The sequence below is a fragment of the Eurosta solidaginis genome, chromosome 4 (assembly GCF_040869045.1).
Source record: "Eurosta solidaginis isolate ZX-2024a chromosome 4, ASM4086904v1, whole genome shotgun sequence".
In the NCBI taxonomy this organism is placed as follows: Eukaryota; Metazoa; Arthropoda; class Insecta; order Diptera; family Tephritidae; genus Eurosta; species Eurosta solidaginis.
The window spans coordinates 34,686,288-34,700,927 of NC_090322.1; the positions used below are offsets into that span (position 1 = coordinate 34,686,288).

Here is a 14,640-nt window from a genome sequence, read left to right on the forward strand (position 1 = left end):
GACTTTGCATACAAATCTACATGCATGTATATTAATACAAATCTACACGCATGCATAGTAATACAAATATACATATATGCATAGCAATACCAATCTACATACATATATGCATAGCAATACAAATCTACATATACTACATATATTCATATTAATACAAATCTACATATATGCAAGTTAACACGCTGCCGGCTCCCCAACATGTTGGATTCCCACGAACTAAAGTTTACACGTGCAGCTGTGTCAGCATAATCATTCTTCCCACAATCCCATAGCCAGCTGCCGCTATGTCAGCATAATCATTCTTCCCACAGTCCCATGGGCCACCTGCAGCTGTGTCAGCATAATTATTCTTCCCACGTTAGATGGGCCACCTGCAGCTGCGCTGGCATAATTATTGTAAGCAGCATAATTGCAACCCAACACCCGCTTCAAGGGCAAGTGCATTTCATCATATCGCGCAATGACAATATTGCGCAACGTTATCAAATCTATGGGAACCAAGTCAGTACCTATGCACATTGCAGCGGAGTCAGCATATTTCTATTTCACAATGTTGTGAGACTTTTGCATTGCACATTCCAGCCAAGTAAGACACCTGCGGGAAGTCAAGGCCACACTCACACTCAGACGTCGCATATGTCTAGCTACAGAATGTAGCCACACAAAATGTTATAAAAGGAAGCAGCTAAAACTAATAAATTAATGTAATACAAACTATATATTATTATATATCAATACATATACAATTAAAGCCTACACAGTGTTTCCTCATTTACTGGTGGAAGAAAGTTCCTGACATTCGGGCAACTTTGCATTGTGCCACATTTGTTCCGGTGAGTAAATTTATTGCCATTTTACTCACAACCAGAAAGGTAGGGTGCGTGCTTCCACCTCTTCCATTTGCTGCAGACGTCATATAACACACCAAAAGGTACTCCAGTTAACAATAGTATTTCCACAATACTACACAAGTGGAGATACCGAAGAAATCGTGACGGGCCATATTAGCAGGTGCATTTGTTTAAAATTTTCCTAGTGATAATTATAGTTTAAATTTATAAAAATATATCATTATTTGTTATTTTAATAATAAAAGAAAATGTAAACGAGTGGTAAGCAAAGTAAAAACATAAATTGTATTTAGTACGCGAAAGTCAAGCACATGTTCGTTAATGAAAAAAAGGTCGTTGACTTGGGGAAAAACGTAAAATGTCTTATGATGTTGTTGTAGAGATAAGGTTGCTACCCGAAGGCTTTGGGAAGTGTTATCGATGTGATGGTCCTTTTCCGGATACATATCCGGTACGCTCCGGTACCATAGCACCATTAAGGTGCTAGCCCGACCATCTCGGGAACGATTTATGTGGCCACATTAAACCTCCATGCCATTCCTTCCTCCCCACCCCAAAGTTCCATGAGGAGCTTGGGGTAGCCAGAGCCTCGTCTGTTAGTGAAACAGGATTCGCCGCGGATAGGTGAGGTTGACAATTGGGTTTGGAGAAGCTATATATTGCGCTGGCAACCTGAAGGGTTGCGCTACACAGCCCCTTCAATCTGGTATTTTAGTCGCCTCTTACGACAGGCATACCTACCGCGGGTATATTCTGATCCCCTAACCCGCTGGGGGGGCTATTTTTCAGGCTGGATATTCGCTTGAGTCTTACAACAAAATTATTCCGTCATGTCTCCGAAAAAATCATCAAAACCTACTCCAGTGGAAGATTCAGAAGATAAGATTACCAAAAATGCGCCTGACGACAAGAGTGAGAAGAACAAGTCTCAACCGTCGAAGAAATCAGGGAAAACAAAAAGTAGAGATGCGCAGCGAGCCGAGCAGAAAAGATTTATCGAGGGAACGAAAACAGCTCAACATGTCTTATGATCTGTTGCTTATATCCATTGGTCCGTAGTCATAGTCAAGTTAGAATAGAGCTTTGTCGACTTACAACATGCTCCTAAATTAAACATCGTTTTTAGTCTGTTATAGTCACCTTAAGAACTGTTTTACCTCTAAAAAGGAGTTTTAATTATGGTGCGAAAGTCATTTTAAAATATTAAAATCACATTTAAGTTGATTGGAGTGAAAGTGAAAAAATGCATAGGAATCAAAGAATTTTGCAGGATTGTGCGATTTTAGATGATGCAATACCAAGTAGGGGGTAAAAAGTGTATAAGATGCGGTACGATCCTTTCCAAATGGAGGAAGACGACTTTTATATGCGATATCGATTCGATAAGGCCACGATTATATATCTCATAGAAGTTTTGGATATTGAAGAACCTTTAAATAACAGGAGACTTCCAATTTCCGCCAGCCTGCAGGTCCTCAGGGCTTTGCGATTTTTAGGAAGAAGTGTTCACCAAATTGATATTGGTGGGTGCTGTAATTTGTGCTGTGCAGAATTTTATATGAATTTACATGGAATGTCACAGTGTACAGTTGGAAGGGTTATGAAAAACATATGCAAAAAGATTGCCCTGATGTAAAATCCAAGTTTTACAACGTGTCCAGATTTCCTGCAGTTATTGGAGCAATTGATTGCACACATCGAAAAACTTTATTATTGCTGTCGCTGTACTTCACAACATCTCTAAGGAACGGAATTTGACATGTAAGCTAAAGAAAAATAAATCTTTAAACGATGTACTATTGTATTTTTTCTTTACAGTTTTAGATGCAGAATCTGCCATAGAGCCCGTGGCAGCAACAAATGCCAATGCGCCACCAAATGTAGCTAATACTACCACAGGAAGAGCATTTCGTTCAGCATTTATCAATGCTCATTTTTAGTAATGTTTAATGATTCATGCACCTGCAGTGCAATGTGAACGCCCTAAGCTTTTTAATCATGCGATTTAATTCGAACGCATTAAGCTTGTCAAAAATTACTTTTTAGTTGAAATTTCAATAATTTGCTTAATAAAACGATTTAATCATTGAGCAGATAAGCGGTAACAAATATACTTTTTACGTATGTTAAAGTTTTATAATTGTATTTTGTGATTTACCTTTAGATCCAGGTGGACTTGATCCAATTCTATGGACAAATTGAAATTGACACTTTTGTGGGCTTTATTTTCCATACGGTAAACTTAAACAGCAATTTTTTTAAGTTCTATAATTAATAATTTAACGGGAATCTGGTAGTTAAGTTTAACTTGAAATTCATATTTTACATTTTACTCATAAATATTTATTAGCATTATATTTTACTTTTTTTTCTAAATATACATATCTCCCATACTGGCTAAAAAACAACTCTCGCGATATGGAATTGTTGTCATCTTACTGCTTGTAATGAAACGTGAAGTTGTCGTATATAAATTTTGAAATATTGAGAAAAAAATTTTTGTTAAGTTGAAGATTTAAAAGGAAAGGAAAAATTCATCTCAAAGCATAAATTGAATATGAAACGACATACTGTACTAGAAACACAACCTTATATTATTAAAAATAGGAAAAGCAAATCGCAATTTTCTGGATGATATTACCAAAAAAAATATACTCACGTCGCTGCTACTTCCGAAATTGCCACACAAGTTACAGTAGGAAAATCAGGTAACAGAAGTTTTCAACCTAAATGGATAACTGAACATGGCTATGATTTTTTGGCTGGTGCTGGTTTTTCTATCATGAAGGAGTCGGTAAAGGATATCACCGGAAACCAGGTATGTTAGTCACCAAAAGTTTTCGGGATTGGAAAGGATCAATCGATTTTTTTAAAAAGCACATAAAAGAGATTATCATAAAGAATGCGATACTTTGGCCGATTCATTCCTCAATGTAGCATGTGGTAAGGAGCTTGATACAATTTGTCCATGATTTCTGTAAGCCCCGCTGGAAACAGGTCTGCTCACGGTATTGAATTGTTGTCATCCTACTGCTTGTAATGAAACGTGAAGTTGGCGTATAAAATTTTGAAATTTTGAGAGTAAAATGTTTGTTAAGTTGAAGATTTAAAAGGAAAGGAAAAATTCATCTCAAAGCATAAGGTTAATATGAAACGACATACAGTACTAGAAACACAACCTTATATTATTAAAAATAGGAAAAGCAAATCGCAATTTTTTGGATGATATTACCAAAAAATATATACTCACGTCGCTCCTACTTCCGAAATTGCCACACAAGTTACAGTATGAAAATCAGGTAACAGAAGTTTTCAACCTAAATGGATAACTGAACATGGCTATGATTTTTTGGCTTACTCAACGAGTGAAGATGGAGTCGTTTGCAAAAAGTGCTGGTTTTTCTATCGTGAAGGAGTCGGTAAAGGATATCACCGGATACCAGGTATGTTAGTCACCAAAAGTTTTCGGGATTGGAAAGGATCAATCGAATTTTTTAAAAAGCACATAAAAAGGATTATCATAAAGAATGCGATACTTTGGCCGATTCATTCCTCAATGTAGCATCTGGTAAGGAGCTTGATACAATTTGTCCATGATTTCTGTAAGCCACCCTGGCTACAGGTCTGTTCACGATATTGAATTTTTGTCATCCTACTGCTTGTAATGAAACGTGAAGTTGGCGTATATAAATTTTGAGAGTAAAATGTTTGTTAAATTGTAGATTTAAAGGGAAATGAAAAATACATCTGAAAGCATAAAGTGAATATGAAACGACATACTGCACTAGAAACGCAGCCTTATATTATTAAAAATAGTACAGTATCTCTGAGATGTTGATTGGATATAGCAACCATGCCATCACTAACAAAAATTAAAGCTTACGCAAATATCTGTTTTTCATTATTAAATAAAACTGAATTAAAATTTTATTACCTCGTACCTTATTAACATATTAATATCAACAAATTTATAAAAGTACAGGACAGACATATGCTATGCACATAAAATGCACTTCAAGAAATTAGCGATAAGCCGAATGCGGGAGTTGCTTATCCAAAACCTACGCTCTTAATAGTTAAATTGGTACGTCAAGAGGAAGTTAGGTATTGAGGTATCATCGGCGGTAAAATCAATTGGCTTTTTACACTTTTCAAATAAAATAAGAAAAAAAATAACCAAATAAAATAAAGTTGTATTGAGTTTTATTAAATTATACTATGCAGTTAGTACAGGTTTATGGACTACTACTTCCATAACAAAAAACGGTCTGCCGACTGTACTAAATTTGCCTTCGTGCGCTTATGCTACACAGGCAAATATTTTCGCCAAATTTTAATTAATATAGAAAGTAAAGGATAGTCTGGTGTGGAATTAATTGATGTGCACTGATATATTTGCATTAAATTCAAAATTCGGGTTTTAATATTTTATAATATATCGCATTACAGGGATATTTATAACAAAACTGCATCGATAATTTATATCATTGATTCGTTTTGTTTTGTTGTTTTGCAACTGGGTGGTTAATTTATGTACATTAGAACGGTATTCCGTCATTTCTTGTCAAATTTGGTTTGGAGACAAACTGGTTTCGGCGTTGCGGTATCATCAGCGTCTTCGTTCTGATCTGTTGTTGCCGTTTGTGTAATCACAGTGTAGCATTATACGTCACACCCAATGTGTTGTATCATTATACGTCACACCCACTGTAATATACGTGCGGCATTACGCATAACAAACTCCAAATATATTTTAGTAATAATCATATTACAATATTTTCCAACATAAATTATTGAACTAACCCAGACGGCTAACCAACATCAATGGAATGCCGAATATGAGACCCATATCCATTCACAGCTCATAAACCATACATACAAACATACAACCCATGGTGGGAAAATACCAAAACACTCAAATTGACCTGCTGACGCTGCTAAATACAAAACTACATGTATGGAGTTATGCATACAAAACTACATGTATACAAAGACTGTATACAAACGTACATGTATGCATAACCCATTTCCTATGTACTTATTTTTAGTTATTAGTATTAAGATATTTATGAATGTATAGATTAAGCAAATTACTATAAAAGACGAGAAATTAATTAATAAAGGAAGATTTAATGTTGGACAACCAAAGTCTTCACTTCTTTTATTTTAGTACTTTTCAACAGGTACAACAGAAAAACATGCATCAACAAATAAACACAGAACGATAAACCAACCAAATCAAAAAACATACAAAAAAATTCAAACGACTAAAATTACTGACTTCTTCCTGCCTTAGAAGAAAGACACTGATGATGGTGCAACGCCGAAACCGGTTTGCCTCCGAAAATCATTCCAATATACATCAATAATTTATATTCTTTCCTTTCCTTTCTTTTTCTTATATAAAACAGTTGGGCCCACTTGCAGAACGACAAGTTATTTTTTTAGCTTCGAGTTAATTTAAACAAGTTTATCAAACATGTATGAGTTTGATTGACCCTTCCTGTCAGTTTAACTCGGAGTTAAAAAGATAACTTGCTGTTCAGCAAGTGGGCCTTAAAAAAATAAGGAATGTTAAACATTCGAACATTGGGAAGGATTTTCATTATAGGAATATTTGCTCGGTATATTTAAGGAAGAGTCGATTGAAGAAGATTATTCGTCATTTCGTAGTTGTTGATCTTATATAAAAAATCAGGGACATTCGACAGTAACAATTAGCTGCAAAATACTACAAAAACCTTGTACAAACTATAGAGTGGTACTAATAGCATAAACGTTGAGAGATAAGAGACAGTTAAACTTAAATAATCACAAAAAAAAACTAAATACAAAATGTCTTTTGCCTGTAATGAAATTTTTGGTTTCAATGCTGTACACGCATAGATTATTATTTTTATTTATAAACTGTGTAAAAACAAATGAAATAAAAATAAATTTGTGGTTTTAGGGGGACCCTAGGTCGAAAATTTAATGCTTATTAATTCATCCATCAAGCGTAAATAATGTAATTTCGACGTTGGAGTTTCACTTTGGAAGGTCTGAGGTACTTATTCCTAGTCCACTCGTCAAAGCTAGAGCATTCCCATCAATCACCAGTCGAAAGATACATGGAAACGACAACTTGTCTGCAATGGTAACCAATTTAGTAGGTCGATCAAGCTTTAGTAACACCGAATTTTATTCCATGGTAGTGGAAAAGGCTTATACGCAAGCGGAACAAAGAAAATATTCCAAAATGCGTTTATATAAAGTATTTGTACCTGGAAGGTGGCTACTGGAAAACACAAAAAAGTTATGGGAAGAATGTAAAATAGGTTTAGGTTTTTTATTTATATCATGTTTCCACCAAATGCATACACCGTGTTTGCCTTCGAACAGCGTGTTTAAGGCAAACACAAGTCGAAACACTTGTCCAATTCCATACAAAAATCGAAACCCAAACCCATTTCAACCCCATCTTTGAAATAGTGTTTGTGTTGGGTTTGCATACTTTTTATTATTAACTGGTGGCAATAATGTTCATTTATGTCAATTGTTTCTCTTTTGTCTTCACATTCTTCTCGAAGCCATGGCAACATTGCTTGCGATTGTCAATTTGACAATGTCAAAAAAAGTTAAATTGTTGTTCAAAGAATCACATGTTCCTTCATAAAAATTACAATTAAAAATTAAAAAACACAAATATGGCGGAAATAAATAATAAAAAAAACCAAAGTGGTATGGACGCCTGCAGCAGACGAGGCGTTTATAGACCTTTGGGAGGAAAAGGCCAGCGAGTTGCGTGGGCCACGCAAAAATTCGCATATATATGCAGAAATGGCCCAGTCATTGGCAGCTTTCGTTGGTGGCATTCGACCCATCGATATTCAATACAAGATCCACAATTTTACACGCTTAGCAAAATGGATTTCTTTTCGGTTGAAAACACATTGAGAATTGTAAAACCGCAATGGTTTTCATATTTCACAAATGAAAAAACAAGTACTGTATTGATGAAATAACGAGATTACAAATGCAGTGGAAAAATATCTGAACACAAAAAATATTTATAATTGTAGCAATAATAATAATTCATTGTAATAGCACCACTAACGATATGGCAACGCAAGTTAAATGAATGCCATATCGATAGTGGGCTGGCAATGCCGTCATTGGCCAATGGAATGTCATAACGGCATAGTGAAAATTTAGAATGACGAATTCAAATGTAAGTAATTACGCCCTGACTTGTGAACAGACGCAATTTAAAAGAGTTGTACAATTAAATACAAGTGTTTGTTTAAAATAAACTGTAGTGAGTTAAAAACTCAATTAAAGACATTCGCATATTGTTTTATTTGGACTCAATACAAGAACCCATCAGATAAACGTGAATATTACTATACACCTGGGGTTATAACAAGCAGCATCAAATGGATTGGAGAACTAAGTTTCTATATGGCGACCGTGACAGGACTCGAACCTGCAATCTTCGGATGCGAAGTCCGATTCTGATGACGAAATCATAGATTTTGAACTCTAAGGCCCTCCAAAACATATCTCGCCCCAACATAAACTTGAATATCGCACACGTGTATTTTAATGGTGATTCGTACACCCGTAGGACGTTAAAAATTTAATAAAAAATTCGAAAAAATTGTAATTAATTTTCATAAAATGAAAAATACTGCTTACACTTTAACGATAATTTACCGCCAAATGGCAAAACAAATGTTATTATATATTAATAAATATAAAATGAACTATAAAAACAGTATTATTTATGTACCTATCTTGTACCTTTTTGTATAACTTTGTTTAAGTTTGATCGGATATAAATGTAAAAAATTACATTGAAAAATATATGTACATATACGTTTAGCTCTTTTTTTAAACCTTAAACAGTGTTTTCAATTTTACTTTCGGATGAATGGTTCCGGTCATTATGTGTATTTTGTTTCACGACACAACATTTGTTCTGGTGAGTTTATTAATACTAATTTCATTGCCACACGAAGAGTAGAGTGCTCCTAACTCCCCTTCCACGTGCTGCAGACAGCCATTCCGCACACAAAAGGGACCCCAATAACAATAGTATTTGTTCCGATACTACACACAACCCAACGCAATCAAACTAACAGCAAGACCACCAAATGAAGTTTCGAATTATTCATGTTAATTGTATTTTTTTGTAATTTCACAAATAAATATTTTAATCTAAAATAATTAAATTGTTCGCCGCCGACATTGACACTATGTAGATAAAAGCTTATCGATCGAAACCTGTAGTAAACTGGTGTATAAATCCGACAAGAAAATAAATTGGAAAAAAATGGTGAAAGTACGTTGTAGGGTTCATTTTATTAAGCTGACCAGACGTCCTCCTTTTAGGAGGATTGTCCTCCGAAAATGCAGCTTGTCCTCCGAAAAATTCTTATCCACTTTTGTCCTCCTTTTTGACAAAATTGTCGTCCTTGTCCTTCTTTTCTAGTGTGTCAGCTAAAATTTTATTCGACGAACTTTTATCTCCTATGTACACTAAATTATTATATGCAAGCTTCGAAGATGCTCACAATACCACTTCGCATTTAGAAGTTGACTAACAACTACCGATTTTTGTTGTTATATCGATATAACAACAAAAATTGTTAATACATCCCAGAGCACGGGGAAAAAAAGTGTCAATAAAATATGACACTATGGCAGCATTGCCAACAAACAAGTCCAATTTTCACAGCTATTCTGCCACAGATGTCGCAGTCGTGTGAATATCAATTGGCACAAACCAGAATAGAAGTAGGATTAATGAAGACAAACAAAAAACCGCTGTGGTGGCTGAATGGTTATAGCAGCGGCGCCTAAACGTTGCCGATGAAGGAATTTAGCAGTTCTCGAAATGGATCTATACAACGAGCTTTGGCAGTTGTCTAAAATTTTTTCTTTCTTCTATTCTAATTTAAAAATTTTTTCAATTAAGAAAAAATTTATCATAACAATAATAATGATAAAAAATTATTGTTAGGCCTTGAGCTCGATTCGAACCCACTACCGATTTTGTTTGTAATGTGTCCAGGCTATTATACTGAATACTATCTTAACATATGTATGTACGTAGTTATCGATGTATCGATACTTGGCTTGAATCACTATTGCTGCCATTGTTTTCGGATTACCTGTTGCTGTCGATATAAAAAGGTAATAAGTTAATTAGTAATAAAGATCAATAATAAATCTAGCCTTTTCCGTAGAACTAACATGTCCGCGAAAAAAAGAAAATGTCATTTAACCGAAAATTTAAAGGCAGAATTCGCTTTCATACATTTATGCGAGAAGAAAGACGATTCTTTTGTGAGATGCGACATTTGCTCAGCTGAATTCACCATTGCAGTTGGCGGTAGATCGAGCATAACAAAACATCTTTATTCAAAAAAGCACCAAAGCAGTTTAAATTTAGCAACTACCTCCCACAAGGTAACCAGCTTTATAAGATGTGAACAATTTGGAGATTCTGAATAGAAATTGGCAACTTCGGAAGGTTTAACAGCATATCACGCTGTAATGCATAACCAAAGTTTTAGAAGCTTAGACTGTGTATCCAAAATTAACCGATGTTTGTATAATCAGAAATTTCACTGCGCTAGAACTAAAGGTGAGGCAATAGTTCGTAATGTTTTTCATCAATATGCAATAGATGTGCTAAAAGATGACTTAGAGAAAGCTGCTTTTGTGACTATGTTGTCAGATGCCTCAAACCACAAAGATATAAAATTGTATCCTATTTTAGTTCGCTATATGGATTTTGAAAAAGGTATTCAAACAAAAATTTTGTCTTTTGAATCAATACAAGGTGAGACGTCTGAAATATTGTCCAACCACTTACATAATGTGATCGAAACCAATAATTTACTAAGTAAAGTAATTGCAATATGCGCTGATAACACCAATACAAACTTTGGAGGCGTCAATCGTAATGGTATTAACAATGTCCATAAAAAATTAATGGCTTTGTGTAAAAAAACACTCCTTGGAATAGAGTGCAATGCACATATTTTTTCAAATGCTTTAAATAATGCTTCTAGTTTAATGAGTATTGATGTTGAAATCATCATAATACAAATTTATTTACATTTTGAACGGTTTACGGTTAGGGTCACTTCGTTGAAGGGTTTTTGTGAGGACGCCTCAGTAGAATACAAAAAGTTGTTAGGTTATTCAAAAACCAGGTGGCTGGCGCTAACCCCAGCAATTGAAAGAGTGCTGAAATTATTTGAACCGTTGAAATCATATTTTCTAAGTTTGGAAAAATGTCCTCTTAATCTAAAAAACTTCTTCTTAAATGAATGTGCTGAAACAATTTTGTTATTTATCCATAGTCAGGCCACCATGTTTCACTCATTAATAAAAAAGATTGAAAGGGAAAACATAACAGCAACTGAAGTAAGTTTTCACTGTAACACTTTGAAAGATCAGCTAAAACGACGATGTGAATGTAATTTTTTGCCATTAATTGTTCAGTCAAATTTAAACAAATTGTCTAGAAACGATTCGGAAATTAAAAAGAAGTTTTACTTGGATGTAAACAATTTTTATAAAGCCGCTCTTGAATATTTAGAAAATTGGACAAAACACGACGATTACTCATTTTTGTTTTAATGGGTTTTGTTAAAAAATGAAATCGAATGGGAGCATGTATTGAAATCTGTGCTCTTTTGTAAAAACAAACTAGGTATTGTTATTGATGATAACTTGCTGTTTGATGAGGTAGGCAGAATTAATAATATGTTGAGCAATAATATATTAAATGAAATAGAAGATGTAGAGATTGATAAAAAATGGATCCATATATTCAACTTTTTTACAAAACACAACATTCCTTTTAATAACGTAAAAATAATAATAGAAATCGCTCTATGTTTACCGGGCACAAACGCAAATGTTGAAAGAGTATTTTCAATATCTAATGATATATGGACTAGTGAAAAGTCAAGACTTGATGTGAAGACTTTAGCAGCAATGATAATTGTTAAATGTAATATTCATTTAGATTGTATGTCGTTTTATAACTTATTAAAAAATAATGATGGTTTATTGAAGAAAATTCATTCAAATGCCAAATTTTGATCTCATTTTTTATTTGTACTAGCCATTAAAAGCAAAAATATGGAAAAATCTATATGAAATATGTACGTATGTATATCAACATTGACTAACTTAGAATTTTTTAAAATTCGTTTGTCGCTATTTACCTGTTTTTAGTTATATAAACTGTGAATTGTTTTTGTTTTTGTTTAAAACAGTGTTCATTTTCGATTTTTATATGTTTCTAAATAAATAAATGAAAAAATAATTTGTGTTTTTTTATGCGGAAAATTTGTCCTTTTCTGCCAAAAATTTTGATCATCTTAGCAATTTTTATGTTTTTAGTACATTTGTCCTCCTTTTTCTCCAAAAAATTTTGGTCAGCTTAATTTTATACAATTGTTATTTACTGTATTTGTTATATACTTTGCTTTTTGAAATTTATTTTAATTATGTTACCGGGTTTAAAAGAAAATTATTAGATTTGTCTTTTTGATATTTTTGTAAACTATTAGAATTTTTGAATAAAAGATTGATTTCAATTTTAATAATATTTAAAATATCTAAATAATTTATAAGATATATACGTGACTTTGCATCCGTTCATCAAAGAGAAATAGCAACCGATGTGATGTAGTTTGGAGAAAATAAGCTTTTTTTATGTGTTGTATTAAACAAAAAAAAAATGAAGTGGCACTCCTATAGAGGAGACACCAATATATGTAATTCCAATTCAATGCAAAAACGCATTATTAAGTTTGCGCAAGTGTTTTCCCAAAAAAAACATAATATAAAATAATTGTTCACGCCGCCAGGCTGAACCACCAATCCGGCAATAGACGTAAAATTTTGGAGTAGTGAGTCGTAAAAGTCTAGGCCGTGACGTGCCGGGAGCTCCCCCAGACAACGAAATACTCACTTCTTCCTAGGCGACCCATACTAAAGCCCTATATTCAAGGATTCTTCTAAGCAGTTATTTTTTCTGTCAATAGAGGAATGCTCACACGGCACCATCAACCGTGGTTTTGGTTCATTTTTCAGCCAACAGAAAATGATATACGCAATCTTACGGCACTATGATATAATTTCTTGCGCGAGTTATGCGGAATGCCCCCTATACCGCCGTTCAGGCTAAAGAAAATGGGAAAATAAGTATATTTTAAAATATACTTGTTGGCTCAAAATGAACATCTTGATTCTTTTAAGTAGTGCTTACTCAGCATTCCATACCACGTCACCCACACAGCCAATACAGTGAACAAGATACTTTGTTACAACCAGCAGGACTAGGCCTTGCCTATGGTTTCATTTTGGAAGCATACAAATGTACAAACAAATATACTGGTATCAACATTCAGGAATGCAAAACATTCTTGAATGAAATGGGATAACTAAATAAGTACAATAAACAATTGACGACGACTGCAACTATGTTGCAGCCAAAGTAAATAAGTGTCAATGGGTGGGTAGTTGAGTGAGCTAAGTAAATAAGTTATATGCACATCTTAATCATTTTAGAAATAAAAACACTATACAAATTTATTACTGGCAAAATCCTTTTCTTTTTTATTTCTGCACGAGACAAACATGTGGGGGCTTGAAGAGGTACAATCCCCAGATGTTCATGGTCCTATTCACCGGTAACTTTCTAAGGAATCAGGATACAGAGCATAACAGCACCTAAGGCGAATATTGTAAGCAGGATACGGAGCATAGCAGCAAGTAGCAGATAAAAAAAGTATTATTATTTTTTTATTTATTTTATTGACTTAGGATAATAAATTAACCTAAACAATGTTTAAAAAAGCACTAGCGACATAGGCCATATTAAGGCCGGCAGACAGCAATCAATAAAATCTTTTACCAAAAATTAATCAAGGTATGTGGTTGTTTCAGTTTGGCACTATACATTATTTTTATATAAAACAAGTGCGGCAGTGAATAATTTAGTTAATATTGAGTTATCAGGGAAGCTTTGCGTCAGTCTGCTACTTCCACTCACCAGCGGTAAAAAAATCATTAAAAAAAAACGTGTAAGGCAAATATTGGATTTAAACCAACGATTTCCAAATAAAAATTTCAGTGTTTCATTCGGTTTATTAATTTTACCATTTCAATTCACAAACTCAAATTCCTTGTTATAAGACTATAAGTTAATTATATAACAATATCACTTCAGGTTTTAAGACAAGCTAAATCAGACTACATTCAAGGAACTCATGTGCATAAAGTTCCACTTACTACTTTGTGTACTTGAAAATCAGGGTCATTAAAAAATTCTATTCATATGATAGGATCATACCCAGTTCAAATATGGTATTCTTCGATCCAAGCTACACGTTTACTTAGCGTATTGTCGAAGGCCAAGTTAAAATCGTATGGACGTGACAGGTCAAATTGTGAAAAAAATGCGGGTCCCGATGGGTCTATATCGAAATGAAATTCGCACTATTGCATAGCGACTGGGTTTCAGTTTGAATTGATCCGGCACCTGTATACGACAGATATACTCGAGTTGTATTAGTTTATACGTAATACAAATCAATGAGAACATAAATTTTTAATATGTATAAACTAAAAAATAAAAAGCCAAAACAAATTAACATTTTAAAATTTAAATAAGTCTAAACCGGTGTTGACTTCTAACAAAAGAAAAAGGAAGAAAGGTGCACACAGGTGTGCAAAAATGCAAATATTATAGACGTACTGCAACACCCACTTCCAATGG

General features: G+C 33.9%; 1 protein-coding gene across 1 annotated transcript in view; it reads right to left on the reverse strand.

Moving 5' to 3' along the window:
* Positions 1-1,042: 1,042 nt before the first annotated feature.
* LOC137249591 (uncharacterized) overlaps positions 1,043-14,640 on the reverse strand; it is a 157,535-nt gene continuing 143,937 nt past the window's right edge. Inside the window, exon 4 of the transcript XR_010952439.1 lies at positions 1,043-4,506. The gene's annotated coding sequence lies outside the window, so the exon portion shown is untranslated. The remainder of the gene's footprint in view (positions 4,507-14,640) is intronic.